Source organism: Hirundo rustica, chromosome 28 (assembly GCF_015227805.2).
Source record: "Hirundo rustica isolate bHirRus1 chromosome 28, bHirRus1.pri.v3, whole genome shotgun sequence".
Taxonomy (NCBI): domain Eukaryota; kingdom Metazoa; phylum Chordata; class Aves; order Passeriformes; family Hirundinidae; genus Hirundo; species Hirundo rustica.
In genome coordinates this window covers 1,701,192-1,722,878 of record NC_053477.1, presented here as the reverse complement: position 1 = coordinate 1,722,878, position 21,687 = coordinate 1,701,192, and the positions used below count along the sequence as shown (strand labels likewise).

The 21,687-nt window shown below is 49.3% G+C and overlaps 1 pseudogene; it reads left to right on the top strand.

Annotated features, from left to right (window-relative positions):
• The first annotated feature begins 11,346 nt into the window (after positions 1–11,346).
• The window catches only part of LOC120763966 (zinc finger protein 271-like), a 100,546-nt pseudogene continuing 90,205 nt past the window's right edge, over positions 11,347–21,687 (top strand).

The window sequence follows — 21,687 nt, the reverse complement described above, 5'->3', positions numbered from 1 at the left end:
CCCTCTCCAGGGGACTATTCCCAGCTCTCCCAGCCTGGCTCCAGAGGGGCTGCAGTTGCTCTGGGCTCGCCCCAGCAGCTCCCATCCTGCAGCTGGGCTCTCACCTGAGTGGGGCTCAGGGGCAGAATCCCCCTGGAGCCGCTGCCCATGCTGGGGCTCAGCCCAGGGCACGTTTGGGCTCATGTCCAGCTTCTCACCCACCAGCACGGTGCCCATTGCGGGAGCCGTGGAGGTGACATCATTTCCACCAAATAAACCATCTCGCCCTGTTTCTTTTATTTTTTAACTTGGTCCTGGTCACTCTCAGTTATCATTTTTTAGAATCACATTTCTTTGGCAAGGCGAGGGCTGGCAGAGCCGTGCAGGTGCAAACAAAAAAGGATGAAAACCCGCAGAAATCAGCTGTGGGAAAAGAGTTCCAGCAACTTTGTGATGCTTTGGGAGAATTTCAGCCTTTGGCACTGGTTACAGGTGCATTTAGAGCAGCTCAGTTATGCTGGGGTGGGAACTCTGGGGGTCCCAGCCCCATCCCAGGGGTGCCCAGGCAGCTCCCTCGGCATTCCTGTTGGGATAGCCACTCCAGAGCAGGGCAATCCTCTCCTGGCTGGAGAATTCACTGAGGAGAGGGACAGGAGCTTGGGAAGGGGCTTCAAAGTCAGGAAAGTGTGCAACTGGGGGGCTCCTCAGCGTTTCAGCACCCTCCCGCCCTGGAGAGGAAATTCTCCAGGATTCTGGGGCTCCCTGAGGCTGTTTCCCTTGGAAACATGGAATTCTATGGCATCTGTCGCTATGCTGGTGTCAGAGGAGCTCACAGCCCCAGCCAGGTGAGCACATTTCTGCCTGGCTGCTGCCTTTGGACACAGCTGGATGGGGCTTGGAGCACCCCGGGACAGTGGCAGGTGTCCCTGCCACAGCAGGGCTGGCACTGGGTGGGCTTTAAGGTCCCTTCCAACCCAAACCATTCCCAGATTCTCATCCTGGGGAATCCCACAACACCAGGACACAGCCCCCAACTCCAGGGAGTCCATCGGGGCAGGGAACAACCCAAGTGACAGGGACCTAGGTGACCACGTCCCGCACGGCACTTAGCGTTTATTCCAAACACCAGCTACAGCTCCAGGGACTGGCACACACCATGGGATCCCGCAGATCAGGCCAAGAAAACAGGCAGAGCACCAGGAAATCTCTGCTTGGCTGCCACAACCCCCCTTGGGCACTTGGAAACACCTCCCACCACGCCGATGCCAGCATGGAAAATCCTCCCCAGTCCTCCCCTGGCCCAGGGGCCACCGAGGCTCCCCCAGGGACCTGTCCTGGGTGGGTATATACTGGAAAGCTGCAGGGATGGACTCGGCTCTCCCAGATCCCGGCCAGGAGGGCGCTGCCATCTTGAACCCCGAGTCCCCAGAGTGCCCCCAATCCAACCTCCCCCTCTGCGGACACCTCTGGAGATGGCAGTTATTAAAGAAAGGTTGGATTCAAGTGGGCTGATGGCACAATTACATCACGTTTAACCCAGCTCTTGAAATATGATCAACACAAGCTGATATTGTAGTGAAGTATTTCCATGATGCATACAGGTTGGTATTTTTTTTGCGGAGCTATTCTTTGGTTTGAATGTTTTCAAAGTTCTAATTACCTGTTGTTAATGATTCTATTGTTAAAATCCCTCTTTTTGTTGGGTATCGCCTCTGCTGCTTCCTAGGAAATGGCACCAGGAACCATGAGGAGGAGGAGTAACATCAGAGCTTGTATGCAAATGAGAGGACATCTTCCACAGCTCAGCAAAGGAAAGCCCTAAAACAGTGAGCCACCACAGAATCTAAGGATTTAAATAACACTCCTGGCTGAGGAACAAATATAGTTATCTCCCTAGACCTTTTTAACCTCTCGCCCTAACCAATAGAGACGCTGGCTGCCAAGAGGAGCCCTGACTTCAAACCAAGAACAGGCCTCCTGGTGCTCCCGCGAGGACGGAAGCCCCGGCTCTGCCTGCATGCCAGCGAACAAAGCTGCAGATCTCCTCCTCCGCGTCACTCCTGGGAGCAGCAGCGGCTGTGTGTGCACGACCTGTCAGACCCCTGCCCAAAACTGAGCCTAATAAAGGCATTAAAAAAGGAGGAGATGTCCTTGCCCTGTTTATTTCAAAAATAACACAATGGGTTCTCAAGTCCCCCTTAAATCCACATGGTTTGGCCTAAAATCAGCCAAATGCAGTTAAAATCATCCAAAGCGGCCTAAAATCAAACCAAAGGGGTCTAAGACTGCCCAGACTGGTTTAAAACCCTCAAAATGGTCTGAAATCCCCCAAAAATCTCCCAAATGGGCCTAAAATCCACCCCAAAAGTACCTGGATTGCCTTAAAATCACCCAAAGGGACCTAAAGCCCACCCTAAAAACTTACCACATTTGGCCTACAAACATCTAAACATACCTAAAATTCATGCAAATGGGCCTAAAATCCTCCAAAAGTATCTAAAATGCTCACAAAAACTGCCCAGCTTATACTAAAATCACCCAAATGAGACAAAACCCCAACAGATTTGGCCTAAAATCCACCAAAGGGGCCTAAAATCCACACTAAACCTGCCCAGTTGGGCAAAAATCACCCAAACGGGTTTAAAATCTTGTTGGAACAAACGCGACCATGCTGGGGGACACTGGGATCATACTGGATCATACTGGCAGCAACTGGGACTGCACTGAGGGTGACTGGGAGCAACTGCAGGCAACTGGCAGTGACTGGGAACGTGCTGAGAGGCACTGGGACTCTTCAAGGGGCAACTGCGATCATGGTGTGAGGAGCTGGGAACAACTGAAATTATGATGGGGGAAATTGGGACCATACTGGAATCACAGTGGGAAAAGCTGTGTCCATGCTGGGAAGAACTGGGATCAAACTGAGGGTGATGGAAATCATACTGAGATTGACTGGGAGTGGCTGTAAGCAACTGGTATGATGCTGATAGCAACTGGGAGGAGATGGGAGTGACTGGGAGCATTCTGCTGGTGACCTGGAACATACTGGGAGAGACAGGGAGTCACTGGGATCATACTGGAGGCTACAGGGGTCATGCTGGCTCTGATAGGCAGCAACTGGGCTGATGCTGGGGGCCAATGACATCACACTGGGAGTGACTGGAATTAGACTGCAAGTGACTACGATCATACTGGGACTGGCTACAGTCATATTGGGATTAGAGTGGATGTCAATGGACCCTGACTGGAGGTTACTGGGAGATACCAGGCCCATGCTGGGAGGCAAGTGTGGACACACAGGGAAGAACTGAGAGCAACTGGGATAAAACTGGGGGCAAGTGAATGACACTGAGGTAACTGGGAGTGCCTGGGAATGACTATGAGAATGTCCATGGCCACTGGGATATACTGGGAATGTCTCAGACCCATAGGGGTGGTGACTGGGACCAAAGTAGGAGAGACTGGGGGGAACTGGGCCATGCTGGGGACACTGGGAGCAGGTGGGAGTGACTGGGGCCCTGCTGGGAGAACTGGGATCTACTGGGAGTATGCTTGGGGCAACTGGGAGAACTGGGAACACACTGAACAAAAGTGGGAGAAACTGGGATCGTGCTGGGGACAAATGGCATAACCAGGAATGACTGGGAGTGACTGGGCTCATACTGGGAGCAACAGGGAGCAGATAAGGAGTAAGGGGAAGTGACCAGACCCATACTGGGAAAGACCAGGCTCATTCTGGGAGTGCCAAGGAAACCGGAACCACACGATGAGGGTAACTGGGCTCATACTGGGAGCAACCACTTCCAGCACCAAGACCCCCAAACCCCTTTCCCGGCCATCCTGCCCCTCCAGCCCCAGCAGCCCCTGCTGGGGTCCCGGCAATCCAAGGGGTCCCCCCTTTGCTCTTCTGGGGCTCTCCTTTCTCCAGGGTCCTGCTTAGGGAAGCCGCAGTTCTCCTGGGGCTCCCCAAACCCGGTGTCCCCCTGCCAGTCCCGCTGGTCCCACGTGGCCCCAGCAGAGCTCGGAGGGCCTGGCCCAGGAAGCCCAACCCCCGCTGTGGGGGGACCCACATCCCCCCAGCCCCCACAGGGGCTTCGCCGCCACCGGGACCCCCCGAAAATACATCCCGGGGAGCCCCTGAGGTCCCCCCGAGGGGCATCTGCGGCTCAGATTTGGAGTCCTGCAAGCTCCAAACATGCTCCCCATAAAACCCCAATCCCAGGGACCCCCCGGGATATTTGGGGCGAGCTCCCCCTCCACGGGCACCTGCAGGATGGTGGACGATGCTCCCGAGCGTGCTGCGGGTTCAGGGAGCGCTGGAGCCGCCCAATTCCTCCTCTCCTGTTCTCCTCCTGCTGCCGCTCCGCCTCTTCCTCCCCCATCTCCTCCTGCCCTGTTCTGAACCCTGAACGGTGAGGGTGGGGTCAAGGAAAGGGCGGGAACTGTGAGGGGAAAGGGGTGGGGACAAGTAAAGGGTGGGAACTGTGAGGGAAAAGGGGAGGGGTAAGGGACCGGGCAGGAATTCTGAGGGGAAAAATGCGCGGCCAAAGCAAGGCACGGTCCTAAAAGGGCCTGGTTTGTACTAGAATCACACAAAAGGGCCTAAAATTGCCCAAAGGGGCCAAAAATCCACCCTAAACCCGGTCAGGTTTGACTTCAAATCATCCAAAGAGCCTTGCAATCCCCACAAGATATATTTAAATAACACAAAGGGGCCTAAAATCCACCCTACATCCATATGATTTGGCCTTATGTCAGCCAAATAGGGTTAAAATCATCCAAAGGGGTCTAAAATCCAACCAAAGAGGCGTAAAATTGCCCAAACTGGTTGAAAACCCACGTAAAATGCCCTCAAATCACACTTCAATCTCACCCAAGGGCGTAAAATCTACCCTGAAAATACCTGATTTGGCTTAAAATCACCCAAAGGGACCTAAAGTCCACTGTAAAACCCACCAGATTTGGCCTAAAATTGCCCAAATGGGTCTAAACCCCAACCAAATATGCTTCAATTCATATACAAGGATTAAAAATCTGCACTAAAACTGCCCAGCTTATCTAAAAATCACCCAAACGGGACTATACCCCACCAGATTTTGCCTAAAATCACCCTAATGGGACTAAAATAATCTAAATTTATCTAAAATCCACCCTAAAACCCACCAGGTCTGGCCAAAACTCAGTCATCCAAAGGTGCCTAAAACCCACCCTAAGTATCCCCAGTTTTGCCTAAAATCACCCAAACTGGCTTAAAATCTGGGATCGAAACTGAGAATGAGACCAAGAGCAAGATCAGCACCAGAACCGGCAACAGCACCAAGACTGAGACTGACACCAGATCAGAGATTGGCACCAGGTGCGGCACTGCTCTGGGACCGGCACTGAGACCAAGACTGGGACCAGAACTGACACCAGCACCGACACCGACACTGCTCTGGGAGCCAGGCCAACACTAGGACCAGAACCAATGACAGAACTGAGACTAGCACTGCACAGATACTGGGACTGAGACCAAGACTGTCATGGAGAGAAAAAAAAAATCAAGAGCCAGGAGACTTGCTCCTTTTTATGCCTTTATTACAAAGCCTAGCTCTGGGTGAGAGCTTGAGGAGCTGCGCAAGCTCCCTGCTACTCTCTTGGCAATGCGGAGGAGGAGGTACAAACAGCTTCGCTTCACAGTGAAGCTGGGACTCCCCTTCCTCATGGGCTCTCCCCTGCTGGGGAAGTCGTTTCGGTTCGTTAGCTAGTTCGTTAGCTAGGGAACTCCCCCCCAGGTCACGGCGACCAAATAAAGCTGCCTCGGTGGACAGTTCTACTTCTGCGCTAGTTCAGAGCTACTACTTTCAGTCCTGGATTCCACTTTGGTTCTCTGCTTTGAGAGTCCTTTGTTCTTGAGTAGGTCCCAGAATTCCAGTGTCCTTTTTATTTGCATATTCAGACGCTATCCGATGAATGGGAGCAGAGATATACAGGTAACAAAGTAAAATCTTAATTAACAAACAGAAGTAAATAAGATGATTAATCAATATTAAAACAGGGATAAGGCAAATTCTTTAAACGGAACAAGCATTAACAACCTTAATGGAATTTTAACAATTAAGTAACTAAAACATAGATTATTTGAATAGAACTCATTTATAACAAGACCAAGACTGAAACCAGCAACAGAACTGGCACTGGGACCAAGACTGAGACCAAGACCGGCACTGGAACCAGCACTGAGACTGGCACCGCTCTGGTACTGGGATGGAGAATGAGATTGGCACTGAGAGCACTCCGGGACCAAGACAGACAGTGGTACCAACACTGGGACTGACACTGATCCAAGACCAAGACTGAGGCCGGGACTGAAACTGGGCCCGGCACCGAGACTGGCACCCCTGGAGTGTGTGCCATGCAGGACCAGACAGACTGGGATCATGCGGACTGGCACCTTGTAGACTGGCATTGTACAGACTGGGATCACACGGACTGGGATTTCACAGGCTGGCAGCGTATGGATCACAACCATAGGGACTGGGATCATACAAACTGGGATCATATGGAGCAGGGTGGCTGCACCGGAGCGACGCGAACCGAGGCAGTCCCGCCCGGCCCAGGGCTCCCTCCCAGTCCCGCCCGGGTGTGCGGCCAAAACTCCCCGGAGTGAACATGGTGGTCCCAGAGCGATCCTGGAGCCAATCCCGGAGCGATTTGGGGTCCGATCCCCATCCCAGTCCCGGCTCCAGTCTCAAGTCTCAGTCCCGGAGCACTCCCAGTGCTGATTCTGGTCTCGGTGTCGATCTCAATCCCAGAGCGGTGCCATTCTTGGTGCCGGTGCTGGTTCCCGTTCCACTCCTGGTCTCAATCTCAGTCTCGGAGCGTTCCTGGTACCGGAGCCGGTGCCAGTCGTGGTCCCGGAGTGCTCCCAGTGCCAATCTCAGTCTCGGTCCCAGAGCAGTTCCAGTCTCGGTGCTGGTTTCCGGTGCCGCTCTTGGTCTCAGTCCTGGCGTGCTCCTGGTCTTGGTTCTGGCCGCAGTCCTGGAGCAGTCCTGGAGCACTCCCGCCGCCAGTGCTGGTTCCAAAGCATTCCCAGTGCCGGTCCCAGCGTCGGTCTTGGTGTCAGTCTTGATCCCTGCACCGGTTCTGGTGCCGGTTTTGGTCTCAGTCTCAGTTCCAGTGCCAGTCCCAGAGCGGTGCTGGTCTCGGTTCCAGTGTCAGTCTCAGTCTTGGTGCTGGTGTCGGTTCTGGTGCTGATCTCGGTCTCGGTGCCAGAGATTTTAGACCCTTTTGGGTGATTTTAGGGCAAACGGAGCCCTTGGCCACGCCCACTCTCCTCATGATTCCCGCCCTTTCCTTGACCCCGCCCCTTTCCCCTGCCAGGCACTGCGCTTTCCCTGAGCCCGCCTCATTTCATCCCTTCCCTGCTCTTTCATTGGCCACACCTCTCTTCTCCATTGAGCCCCGCCTATCTGCTGGCGCGGTGTCTCCGGCGCATGCGCAGACTGCTTGGAAGTTGCTTCCCTGGAGTGCCGCCATCTTTGCTCCTGGTCCCCTGACATGGCTCCCGCTGTCTGAGACCTACGGTGGGACAATGGGGGATCTCTAGGGGATCCTGAGGGGTCTGAGTGGACCTGGGGGTCTCCCTAGGGGATTTGGCTGGGGTTCTCTAGGGGATTTGGGGAGTCTCTAGGGGATTTGGGCGGGCTGGGGTCCCTAAGGGGGTTTGTGGAGGGCTGTAGGGGCTCTCTAGGGGTCTGGGGGGTCTCTAGAGGGTCCAGAGGAGTCCGTAAAGGGGCTCGCAGGGTCTCTAGAGGGGATCTGGGGGTCTCTGGGGGAATTTGGGGGGGGGCTCAGGAGGCTATAGAGGCTCTATAGGGGTCAGGTGGAGCCAATAAACCATTCAGGGGGGTCTGGGGGGGTCTCAGTATCTCTATAGGGAAATTCTGGGGTCATTCAAGGGAATTTTTGGGGATTTTGGGCTCTGTATGGGGAATTCTTGGGGTCTAAATGGGGCAATTTTGGGTTTACTATCGGGAATTTTTTTGAATTTTGAGGCAAATGCAGGAATTTGGGCAATTTCAGGTTTAAGTGTGGGAATTTTGAGATCTCTAGAGTGGATTTTGGGGGAATTTTGTATCCAAACATGGGAAATTTGGGGAATTTTACTTCCAAATGTAGGAAATCTTGGCAATTTGGGTCCAAACGAGGGAATTTTTTTCCAGATTTCCTCTTCAAGTTCTTGGTGATTGGCAGCACCAGCACCGGCATGTCCTACCTGCTGCACCACTTCATCAAGAGCAAGTGTAGGAAATTCTGGGAATTTTCAGGGATTTTGGGAATTCTGGGCGGTCGGGAGACTTGGAGGATTTTTGGGGCATTTTTTAATATATTTCTGGGCATTTCAAGGGTTTGTTTGCTTGTTGTTTTTTTCCATTTTCTGGGTGTTTTTTGTTGGGTTTGGTGGAATTTTTTAAAATTTGGGGAATATTGTTGGCATTTTAGGAGGAGTTTTCAAGGTTTTTCCTTTTTTTTTTAGCCAATTTGATGCTTTTTTCAGGGTGTTTTTTGTTGTTTTTTTTTTTTGCTTTTTTGATGCAATTTTGTATGATTTTTTTTGAAATTTTAGAATTCTGTGTCTCTTTGGGCTCTCTCCCATCCTGCAGCATTTTGGGGCATTTCCTATCACTTTTGAGTAATTTTTGGTCACTTTTGGGCCTTGGCACTTTTATGGCATTTTCTGTCATATTGAGTAATTTGGGGCAATTTTGTGCCATTTGAGGTGCATTTGAGGGGATTTTTGGTCACTTTTTGGGCCATTTTGTGTCATTTTGAGCTGTTTTTTGTAATTTTGGTTATAGTTCTAGTCAGTTTTTCATCATTTGGGGGCCATTTTCTGCCACTTTTTGGTCTCTTGAGGGGTGTTTTTGGTGACTTTTGAGCTCTTCTTTGCTGGCTTCAGTCCTGGTCTCAGTCTTGATCTCAGCGCAGTCCAGGTCCCAGTGCCGGTAGTGGTGTCAGTCTTGGTCCCAGAGTGCTCCCAGTGCCAATCTCAGTCTCGGTCCCAGTTCCAGAGCAGTGCCAGTCTCAGTGCTAGTTCTGATGCCAGTCTTGGTCTCAGTCTTGGTCCCAGTGCCGGTTCTGGCGTCAGTTACGGTCTTGGTCTCAGTCCCGGTCCCGGTGCCTCTGTGGCGCTGGTCTCAGTTCCGGTGTACTGGTTCCAGTCCTGGTCCCGGTCCTGCAGCGGTGCCGCTCTCAGTTCTGGTGTCAGTTCTGGTCCCAGTCTTGGTCTCGGCGCCCGTCCCAGAGCAGCGCCGCTGTCAGTGCCGGTCTTGGATTTGGTGTCGGTCTTAGTCTTGGTGCTGGTGCCTGTTCTAGTGCTGACCTTGGTCTCGGTCTCAGTCCAGGTCCTGGAGATTTTAGGCCCATTTGGGTAATCTTAGGCCAAACCGTGTTGCGTTGTGGTTTTTGGGAGTAGAGCTGAAGCCTAGACCCGATAAACCTCTCCGGTGGAAAGGCGGCTTGGGGAAGCTCAGGCAAAGCAGTCAAGCTCACACATGCACACAAGCCACATGGGTAGCTCAGCAAGGAGAGGCAAGAAGGCCTTTGCACTGGATCAGTTCCAGCCAGGTTTATTTTCAGAAGCCAAAGGGGAATCCAGATTTGAAAGGGGAGCATGTGTGCCGGTCTCAAGCTCAAGTATGAGCTTCAGCAGCCAAAGACCTTGAGGCACGGGGGCAGAGCAAAGGGCAGGAAAGGTCAGTGTCCGATAGGGAAAATGGGGCCAGTCACCGGGAACCCCAAACCAATGGAGACACAGAGGAAAGGAGAAACCAAAGGGCCAGGGGAATCAGGGAGGGGAGAAACTGAGGCAAACCATCGTGTACAGAGCACCATTGGGAAGTTCTCTGTCTCAGGCTGGGCAGGTGACTCTGTGTTCTGTCTTGCCAAGGCCAGGCCCTAGGTATTATGTCAAGGGGCTGCAGGGACTCCACACTCAGCATGATTCCAGTTGCTCACAGCCGCTCCCACTCAATCCCAGTATGATTCCCATCACCCTCAGTGTGATCCCAGTTCTCCCCAGCATGAGCCCAGCTGTTCCCACTGTGATCCCAGTATGATTTGTTTCCCGCAGGATTAGTTCCAGTTGTTCCCAGTTCCTTCCTGTATGATCTCACTTTCCCCTGGAATAGTCCTGGTCCCTCTCAGCATGTTCCCAGTCATGCCCAGTTGCCCCCAGTGTAGATCCAGCCACTCCCAGTTTCCTGTAGCGTGGTCCCAGTCATTCCCAGCATGGTTCCGGCTGTTCCCAGTGTTGTAACACTCCCCCCTGCATGTTTCCAGACCCTTCCAGTATATCCCAGTTGCCCTCAGCATGCTCATAGTCTTTCCCAGTCACTCCCAATTGCTCCAGGAAGGCTCTAGTTACCTGAGAATGATGCCAGTCTTTCCCAGTTACTCCCAGTCACTCCCAGCATGATCCGAGTTGTGATCTCAGTCCCCTCAGCATGGTTCCAGTACCTTCCAGTTGATCCCAGTTGCTCCGAGTGTGTTTACATTTTCCTGCCATCATGGGCCCAGCAGCTCCCAGTAACCCCTACTGAGGATCCATTCACAACCACTGTAATCCCAGTGGCTCCCAGGACAATCCCAGTGGGACCTGTAGTCACTCCCAGTATGGTTCCAGTCACTTCCAGTATGATCTCAGTGAGTCACGCTAAAATCTCAGTCACTCCCAGTATGATCCATTGCAACCAGTCACCCCCAGTATGGTTCCAATCATGGTCAGCACCATTCCAGTCTCTCCCAGTCTGACTCCAGTATGATCCCAATCTCTCCCAGTACTATTCTAGTCACTCCCAGTATGATCCCACTATGATTCCAGTCATTTGCAGTCTAATTCCAGTCACTCCCAGTGCAATGCCAGTGGCTCCCAGTGTGATTCCCAGTTGCTCCCTGTCAATGCCAGCATGACCCAGTAGCCTCCAGTATGATTCCAGTCACCCCCTGTCTCTCCCAGTATGTCCCAGTCACCCCTTGCATGCTCCCAGTCACTCCCACTTCATCCCAGTTGCTCTCAGCATGATTCCAGTTGCTCACACAGCCACTCCCAGTCTTTCCCAGTATGATTCCCATCACCCCCAGTGTGATCCCAGTTCTTCCCAGCATGGACTCAGCTGTTCCCACTGTGATCCCAGTATGATCCCAATTTCCCCCTTCAAAGTTCCAGTTTTCCCAGTTCCTCACAGTATTATCCCAGTTGCCTCTAAAATAGTCCCAGTCCCTCTCAGCGTGTTCTCAGTCATGCCCAGTTGCCCTCAGTGTAGATTCACTCACTCCCAATTGCCTGTTTTTTATGGATCCCTGATGCCCAGTGACTTCTAGGTCATGGGCAGAGAGACCTTCAAACTCAACATGCTCATCCTTTGTTCTCCCTCCACAGTAGGATTTCCCATTCCCAGCCCTTGGCTGGGTGGAGGAGGAGGCTGTGAGGAAGAAGAAAATGCCCCAGAACAGCCAGACAGGTGAGGGGATCTCCTTCCCCTTCCCTCTGGCACGGAGGCAAATCCCATCCTCTCCTTGTCCTTCCTCCCCAAGACCAGGAGCTGAACATGGAGACCAAGGAGGACAAATCCCCATGGCAGATCCTTGTGGAAGAGGCCGTTTTGAGTGGCTCCATGGCACAGGAATCCAACAGGGAGGAAAAGCCCCAGAGACCCTGCAGGAGAAGAGACTGCAAATGCAGATCTCAAAGATCTTGAGGAGGAAAGACCCACCCTGTGCTGGGAAGGTGGCCGGAGATCCTGCCAGAGCTCAGACCTGGTGGTCCATGAGCAGCTTCATGATGGGGAGAAGCCCCACAAAAGCTTGGAGTGTGAGAAGAGCTTCAGCTGCCAATCCATCTTGATCCACCACCAGAGGATCCACACTGGTGAAAGGCCCTACGAGTGTGAGGAATGTGGGAAATGCTTCAGAGACAGCTCCCACATTATCCGCCACCAGATGATTCACACTGGGGAACGACCCTACGAGTGCAGCGGCTGTGGGAAGAGCTTCAGACAGAGCACCACCCTGACTGAGCACCAGAACATCCACACTGGGGAGAGACCCTACCAGTGTGGGGAATGTGGGAAGAGCTTCAGAGTCAGTTCCCATCTGATCCATCACCAGAGGATCCACACAGGCGAGAGGCCCTACGAGTGTGATAAATGCAGGAAGATGTTTCCCACCAACTCCAGTCTTCTTGTACACCAGTGCATACACAGAGAGGAGAGGCCTTTCCACTGCCCGGACTACGGGAAGGGCTTCAGGCAGAATGCACACCTCGTCACCCACCAGCGCATCCACACTGGGGAGAAGCCCCACAAGTGTGAGCAATGTGGGGAGAACTTTAGCCGGAGCTCCAGCCTGATCCTCCATCAGAGGACCCACACCAGTGAACGGCCCTTTGGGTGTGGGGAATGTGAAATGAGCTTTAGCTGCAGCTCCAACCTGATCCAGCACCAGAACATTCACACTGGGGAAAAGTTGTACAAGTGCGGAGAATGTGGGAAGGGCTTCAGCCAGAGAGGCAGCCTGATCATCCACCAGAGGACCCACACTGGGGAGAGGCCCTACAAGTGTGATAAATACAGCAAGAGGTTTCCCACCAGCTCCCGTCTCCTCGTACACCAGCGGATTCACAGAGAGGAGAGGCCCTTCCGCTGCCCTAACTGAGGGAAGGGCTTCAAGCACAACTCCACCCTCATCAGCCACAGGCGCATCCACACCGGGGAGAGACCCCACAAGTGTCCCCAGTGTGGGAAGAGCTTTTCACAGGGCTCAGCCTTGACCAAACATCAACAGAGGCATTGGTAAGGGAAGCCCTGTGAGTGCCCTGAGTGCAGAAAGAGCTTCATGCGCTGCTCCAACTCCATCCCCCACTGGAGGACCCATGTTGGGCAGAGCCCTGGTGACCCACATTCCCTGTGATCCATATTGGGAAGACACCTGGCGGGTTATCCTTTTCTTTTGGCCTTCATTTTCTTCTGAATTATCTTCGTTCCTTAAAAGCAGCCAAAACAGGGTTAGAAAGAAAGGAATTCATCAAAGATGGCTCAAGTCCCATCATTTCACATGTGTTTGACTGTGAATTTATGATTTGGTGCCAAATTCTGGAGGATCTGTGTGTTCTTAGGGGATTTTATGCAGTGTTCTCCATCTCTTCCCACTCCAAAAGCCAAGAGGGCTTTGTCACCTCAAAACCACTCAAATTTTTGGAATTTTGAGGTCCTTAAAGGGAATTTTGAAGTCTCTGTAGGGACTTTGTTGGAATTTGGGGGGCTATACTGAGAGTTTTGGGAATAAGGGGAATTTTTTGTATTTTGTGTCCAAACATTGAAATTTTTAGGTCTCTTTTGGGAGTTTTTAGCTCTTGGTGTCCCCAAAGGGAATTTTTGGGGTTCCTCTAGGCATTTTTTTGGTATTTTTGGGTCCAAACATGCAAAGTTTGGTTTCTCTATAGGATTTTTTTTTGTAATTTTGGGGTGTCTGTAGGGAATATTTGGGAATTTTGGGGTCCCTAGAGGGAATTTGGGGGGAATTTTGGGTCCTTGAATATGTTATTGAACAGCTGGCCTGAAGGCTCACAGCCCCCTGACCTAGACTTGCTAAGCCTATTCCTGTGAAAGAATAGAAATAAACGACCTTTGGCAGAGAGGGCACAGGAAGGCGGAGGGACTTGGCTGCAGAGAATGGACACCAGCTGTGGAGTCCCCTGCAGCCCCTTGACATAATACCTAGGGCCTGGCCTTGGCAAGACAGAACACAGAGTCACCTGCCCAGCCTGAGACAGAGAACTTCCCAATGGTGCTCTGTACACGATGGTTTGCCTCAGTTTCTCCCCTCCCTGATTCCCCTGGCCCTTTGGTTTCTCCTTTCCTCTGTGTCTCCATTGGTTTGGGGTTCCCGGTGACTGGCCCCATTTTCCCTATCGGACACTGACCTTTCCTGCCCTTTGCTCTGCCCCCGTGCCTCAAGGTCTTTGGCTGCTGAAGCTCATACTTGAGCTTGAGACCGGCACACGTGCTCCCCTTTCAAATCTGGATTCCCCTTTGGCTTCTGAAAATAAACCTGGCTGGAACTGATCTACTGCAAAGGCCTCTCCTTGCCTCTTGCCAAAGGCCTCTTGCCTCTCCTTGCTGAGCTACCCACGTGGCGTGTGTGCATGTGTGAGCTTGACTGCTTTGCCTGAGCTTCCCCAAGCTGCCTTTCCACCGGAGAGTTTTATCGGGTCTAGGCTTCAGCTCTACTCCTAAAAGGCTCCTACAAATGGCGCACCAAATGGTCGGTCCCTGAACCTTGGAGCCTCTTTCTAGCTCCTTTAGAAGTGTTCTCCAGCACCTTCAGGACTGGTTTCAATGTCGCTTTCAGATACCCACTTTCCCAAGAGAAAAAATACAATTTTCTGGACAGTTTCTCTGGGGGCCGGACCAATAACCTTCTGGTCGAGGAAGACTGGTCCGATTGTATAAAATTCCACGAGATTATTTCCTTTGACTCACTGGAGTGATGAGTATATTCTAGTTGAAGTCACCTTTTTATCTTTTTTTTCTTTTCTTTTTTAAATCTCGTGGAAGGGAGAGGGTTTGATGGCTGCAAAACTAACCATTGAGCAGAAAGATATATGTTCCCTGATTCATCAGAGAAATATGGGTATTGATCTAGTATCAATACCCAGCTGTGATGGACAAAAACTCTAACAATTTAATGTTAGAAAGTGTATGTTTATTATAGCTAGGCTACACATGGGATAGCTCCCTAATACACGAAATTCACAGGTAATTACAAAGCTTTTTATTTTCAAAAGTGTTGAATACCCAAATAGAACTTAATTTCCTGTGTTCAATGGGTCCTTTAAGCAGGAAGTCTGCAGCTATCTTATGTCCTATTTATCACATTTTGTTTTTCATTACAAACACAGCTACACAAGCAAAAAGCTGACAAGCAATGAGTTACTACATCTGGGATAGCTTATCTAAGATCCAGCTTCTGTTGACTGGGAACAAAGCTTACCTATCTACTGCAGCTAATTCAGCAACTTATTATCTTAATTTTCCTAATATCCCTAATTCTTCAAATTTAATGTCTCATTCCCCACTTCCTCTTTGAAATGAGTAAATTCCTTTACTCAATATACAGAGTCTTTCTCATCTATTCAAGCCATGCAGCTAGTGTTTCTCAAGACCAAGCCATACACCTTTGACAGTGATGTTAAAGCTGCCACTCATCGTAGCATCTTCTAATTCTAAACAAATATTACAACAGATGACTCTAAACCTATGCTGATTAAAATAAGCGACACAACTATAGGGTGGATTAAGGCATTCAGTACACCGGTTGCTGTCGGTGACCACCCAAAAGCACATCCCACCAATGATGAGACAAATGTTCCTCAAGCCTTTAAAAAACCCCTTTGATGGTCTCTGTGTCATGGTGTATCGTAATTAATGTATTTTTCCCTTCATCTCTAATTTCTTTTAAGATTTCTCTCAATTCGTGATGTTTTAACAATTGAGCAACTAAAGTCAAATTCATTCCTATGGGCACAGGCAGTATCTTCTGCACAGTGGATAAGTTGGCTTTTATATATTGATGTGATATTACAAGTGCTTGATAGGAAAAATCACATCCCTTAATTCTAACAAAATTGCAAACACACAAATTGAATTGGGTCTCATTCACAATTTGGCTGTCTATCTTTATGATGGGGCATGCTGTCCTAAGACAGATACAACCTTGTCTTATATACACAAGTGAAGTTGCCTGTTTGCCTGGATGCATTTACTACAATAGTTACAACTTTCCACATAATGTCCATAATAACTATTAGTCCATTTATTTGTTGTTCCGAGTGAGCTTCAGTTTCAGTTCGTTATTGCCTGGTGTGACCTTCCAAATTCCCCCTGGGACTTTCTTCACTCGGGAGTGATGGATCCAGGCCTTCTGTTCTTTGATCTCAATTGCAGTGAAGGTAGTGAGGAGCACCTGGAATGGTCCTTCCCACTGTGGTTCCAAGGTTTTTTCTGCAAAGGACTTAACATACACCTAATCCCCAGGTTGTACATCATGTACTGGCCCATCTAGTTCTCTGTTTTGAGTTCCAGCCACATGTTTCTCAGTTTCTCTAAGTTGTTTATTTAGGGCCACCATATATCTATGTAGGGTTTCTTCCCCTACTTGAATGGGTGTTGTTTTCCCTTGAACTGCATACGGCCTTCCATACAATATTTCAAAAGGGCTTAGTTTCTTTTTTGCCCTTGGTTTTGTCCGAATTCGCAACAAGGCCAATGGGAGAGCCTGGGGCCAGGGCAAATTTGCTTCTTGCCCTAATCTCACAATCTGTTGTTTATGTAAATGGTTCATCTTTTCCACCAGGTCACTAGATTGAGGGTGGTATGGGGTGTGCAATTCCCAGTCTATTCCCAGGTGGTGACTTATTTGCTGCACAATTTTTGAAATAAAGTGCGGTCCCCTATCTGAGGATATGGTGGCTGGAACTCCAAATCATGGTATTATTTCTTGCAACAGCACTTTGGTCACTTCTCGAGCCTTAGCTGTCCTGGCAGGAAAGGCTTCTGGCCATGCTGAAAAGGTATCAGTTAATACCAATAGGTAACAATACCCTCCCTTCCTGGGCAGTTCTGTAAAATCAATTTGCCATTGTTGCCCAGGTCCACAACCTTTCCCAATTTGTCCCACTTTAGGCTTTGGGGGATTTTTAGGGTTAGTTTGGAGGCAAAGACTACACTAATGAGTTACTTGTATCACTGTGCCTTGCAATTTACTGGCCATGATTCTTTCTTTCAAATGGTTATACAGGGCATCTATTCTCCAGTGTGCTTTCTCATGTCCCCTCTGTACTAATGACCACAACAAATAGGAGAGTACTACAAGTTTCCCTTCTTCTGTTACAGCCCATCCCTCCTGATTATAACTTGCCTTTTCTACCTTGATAAGTTTCTTACCTTTCTTATTGTACAGTGGTTTACTTTCAATAGAAACTTTTCCATCTGGAATCAATGCTGCCTCAACAGCCTTATCAGGTACCTCACCTTTTGCTGCATCTTTTGCCTCTCTGTCTGCCAGCATATTCCCTTCTTCCAATTTAGAGCTCACTTTTTGGTGTGCCTTTATGTGCATTATGGCTACTCTCTCAGGTAGCTGTATGGCATCTAATAGCCTCAGTATCTCTTGTGCAAGTTTAATACTTTCGCCTTGTGAATTCAGCAGTCCTCTTTCTTTCTAGATGGCTCTGTGAGCATGAACCACTCCAAATGCATACCTTGAGTCTGTGTAGATGTTCATCTCTTTTCCTTTTGTCAGCTCTAGGGCTCAGATTAAGGCAATTATTTCAGCCTTCTGTGCAGATGTATTAGTTGGTAATGGTCCAGACCCTATTACCTCTTTGCTTGTGGTAACCGCTTATCCAGCATGTCTTCTTCCACTGATGACAGAGCTGCTTCCATCAGTAAACCAGGTTTCAGCATCCTCAAGCGGGGTGTCCTTCAGATCTGGGCAGCTGGAGTAGGTGGCTTCAATGGTCTCCAGACAACCATGGATCACTGGTTCTCCCATACTCCAGAGGAAGGAAGCTGGATTCACAATGTTAGTTACTACAATTTTAACATCATCTTGTTCAGAAACCTCTGTGGGGAGAGCCAATGTCCCCCTTTTGCTTCAAGGACTCCAAACACTGTGTGAGATACTAGCACAGTCATCTTCTGGCCTAGGGTGAATTTGTGTGCCTCTTGGATGTTTATTGCCACTGCTGCAACTGCTCTGAGGCACCCTGGCCATCCTTTAGCTGCTGTGTCCAGTTGTTTGGAAAGATAGGCCACTGCCCTCTGGTACGGGCCTAAGTCCTGTGCTAATGTTCCCAAGGCAATCCCTTGCTTCTCCTGGGAAAACAGGAAAAATGGTTTACTCACATATGGAAGTCCCAGGGCTGGAGCTGACATAAGGGCCTTCTTTAGTTGGTCAAAGGCTCGAGTTGCTTCTTTTGTCCACTGAAGATCTCTGTCCCCTTCCGTGATGAGGGCATACAGAGGTTTAACAAGCAACCCATAGTTATAAATATACAGTCTGCACCACCCTGTCATGCCTAAAAAGGTTCTTAATTCTTTCACTGTCTGAGGTTTCGGGGTTTGGCATATTGCTTCCTTGCGATCCTGCCCCAAAGTCCTTTGTCCAGCACTCACTTCATAACCCAGGTAAATGACTGTTTGCCTCACCATTTGGACTTTCTTCTGGGATACTCGATACCCCTGCAGGCCCAGAAAGTTCAGGAGGCTTACTGTGCAGTCCACGCATGTCTCCTGGGTCCGGGTGGCTATTAAGAGATCATCCACATACTGGAGTAACTGTCCTTCCCCTGGTGGAGGTTCCCAGGACTCTAAATCTCTTGCAAGCTGCTCCCCAAATATAGTGGGGGAGTTCTTGTACCCCTGTAGTAATACGCACCACGTGACCTGATTTTTCCATCCAGTTTTGGGGTTCTCCCACTCAAATGCAAAAATTTTCTGGCTGGCTTCATGGAGAGGGAGGCAAAAGAAAGCATCCTTCAAGTCTAAAACAGTCAACCAGTTCAGGTGTTAAAAAGGTTAGCAAGGTATAAGGGTTAGCAACTACCGGATACAAATCTTCAGGTACTTTCTTAACAGCTCTTAAGTCTTGTACTAACCTATATGATCCATCAGGCTTCTTTACTGGCAGAATGGGAGTATTAAAATCAGACTGACACTCTTTTAATAATCCTATTTGTAAAAAGTTTTCTATGGTTGGACTAATCCCTTCTCTATCCTCTTTCTGTAGGGGATATTTTTTGACTCTCACGGGTCGTTCCCCTTCCTTGAGCTTAATTTGTACAGGTAATGCATTCTTTGCTCTTTCTGGTATATTAGAAGCCCACACCCCAGGAAACACCTGATCTATTATTTTCTTAAAATTCTCCTCTTCACTTATAACTTCAATTTGTCCCCCTCAGTCCTCCTTCACATAAGAGACCACCTTTTCTCCTCTCTGATCCCCTTTTTTCTGTTCATCGCCCCTTCTTTGCTCTGGGCACTGGTTTTTCCACTGTCCAAATTTCTTGCAATACGCACGTTGATCTTTTCCCAGTTGGGATGGTCCTTGTCTCAGTGGACCTTGCTCACGTCTTTCCTTTTCTCCCTCCCCTACTACTGCTACCAGTCTCTTCATTCCTTGTTTATATCCTTCTTCCCAATTCCTAAAGACTTTCCACTCCTCATCCACTAGAGCTTCCAAGTTTTGACTATTCGGACCCCGGATCTCCTGGAGTTTCTGCCTGATGTCTCCCGTGAATTGTCCTAGAAATAAGTTTATTAGTTGTTATCTCCCTTCATCTGTTCCAGGGTCCAGGGTGGTGTGTCGTCGCATTGCATCCCGTAGATGATCTAAAAATTCAGAAGGTGTTTGAGAGGGACCTTGTTTAATGACATATAGGGCTGACCAATTTATGGTTTTAGGAATTGCTCATTCCAGCCCTTTCACTATGAGTTTACCAACAAAATCTGTATAGCTGTCTGGGTAGCCTTTTGTTCCTGTATACAACAGAAATCACAAATTCCACTCCTAGGTGCCTTCCACCTGAATACCTGTCTGACCCACAACTCCTGGCAAACTACACAAGGGAACACAATGCACGGGTTACAGTAGCAATCCTTCCTTGAGCAAGGGAATTCTTCCGAACCAGGTCCTCGATTCCTGTGCCTCCTATTCCTGGGCATATAATTTTGCTAGTAAACAAAGGAATAAAACAAACTTGATTTTCTTTTTAAAAAGTTAGTTATAACCTTTGACACGGGGTGGCAGTGTTCTTTTAAAATGAGGCTCGGGGCAGCAGCTGTTGGGAAAAAAATATGTAGTTATATTTTACAGGGTGGGGGGAGACTCCTTTTTATTCAATCTGAAAAAACAACACAATGCAGTTAGGCAGTCCACTCAAATTGCTGGTTATTAATCACTTATCAGACCAGGTCCTCTGTTATGCCTTGCTCTAGATATATTGCTATTAAAATACATTTAGAAATTGCAATCAACCTTCCATACACAGTAGCAAGTGTGTAGCTGAGACCCAAGTGTATCTCAGCACCAAAAATCTCTCGGCCACCTCAGCCAGGCTGGGCACAAGCTCTGAGCTCTCCACTTTCTGCACACAATCAAAGCCACCAAACCGGGTTTTCCTTTTCTCACAGAAACCCAACTCCAAACACCAACAGTTTTAAGTCCACAAAACCCAGGGGTCTCTCACGACCCCAAGCACACTCAACCAAAGGTTTTGACAAGGTCTCGCCAAAAATCCTAAGGATTTCAGCTGGGACACCACACAAATTCCTCTGTGGAAAAAAAAAGGAAGGTAACCCTGATCCCACAGTGTCTCTCCACTCCTCTGTAGTTAGGGATTGCACCATCAAAACTTTAAAATATTACCACGCATTCTAACAATTGCAAACCTCACAAACAAACAAAAATGTCTCTTCTTAACTTCAACACACACTCACCAAAAGCTTCCAGGGGTTTTACAGGGAGCCAAAAGGCATGGCCCGAGGCTACAAAGCCTGGATTCCCTTTCGGTTACCAGGGAGACAAATCACCCCTGATCATTACTCCACTCACTCCCTTTAACTCACACAGGCTAATAACACACTCCAAATCACACAAATCACTTACAACACAAACTCTCACAAAACACAACACAAATGGTGCACCAGTAATTCTTCCACAGCCTAAACAAACAAACTCACAAACCCACAAAACACGGATCTGTTCACACTACACGCACACCCAGTGCACACGGAGCCACAATCAGGATTTTCCGCGACTCACAACGGGACCCTTCGCGTCCCAAAACTCAGGCTAGCCACTCAGATTATGGATGGTCAAGGTACCTTTAAACCACAAACTGACAACAAAACCAGTTATTCTACTGCTGCTGTTGCCCCCACCACGGGACACAGATTATCATGGCACTTTTATGACACAACAAAAACCTGTTGCCACACCCCACCATGGGACACGGGTTACCAAACCAAACCAAACCAGGCTCTGCAGAGCTGTCACAACTTCGGCATGCATTGTGCACGAGATGTCTCTCGTGTCTTAGCAACCACCTATACCAAAAATGTACCTATTTTCAAGTATAAACATACCTTTTGTCCATAGTTCCTGCAGGTTCTGGTCTTTTCCTGGGTGGTCAGTGGGACCGCAGGAGCCCTCTTCCCAGAGAATTCCAGGTGGGCGCCCAGAGGGGTCCTGGACCCCACTGGCCCCATGGCCAGAGAGAGCAGTCTCCTGGATGGCTTGCCAAAATGCCTTATTAAAGAAAATATGGGTATTGATCTAGTATTGATACCCAACAGTGACGGACAAAAACTCTTTAACAGTTTAAAGTTAGAAAGTGGATGTTCATTACGGTGCCAGACAGTGTGCGGGATAGCTCCCAAATACACACCGCAATTTACAGGTGATCACAGAGTCCTTCTTTTTACAAAAGCATTGAATACCCAAAACACAAAAGCATATTCATAACCCTGGTACATCCGATTGCCCGCTTCATATGGTAATTAGCTAAAAAGCTATTAAGCATGTGTAGTTTGTTGTTTGAAATGGTCGGTGGTCCTTTTTATGGGGAGAGGTCCCCAAAATGAGGAAGTAAGATGTGTCTTCCTC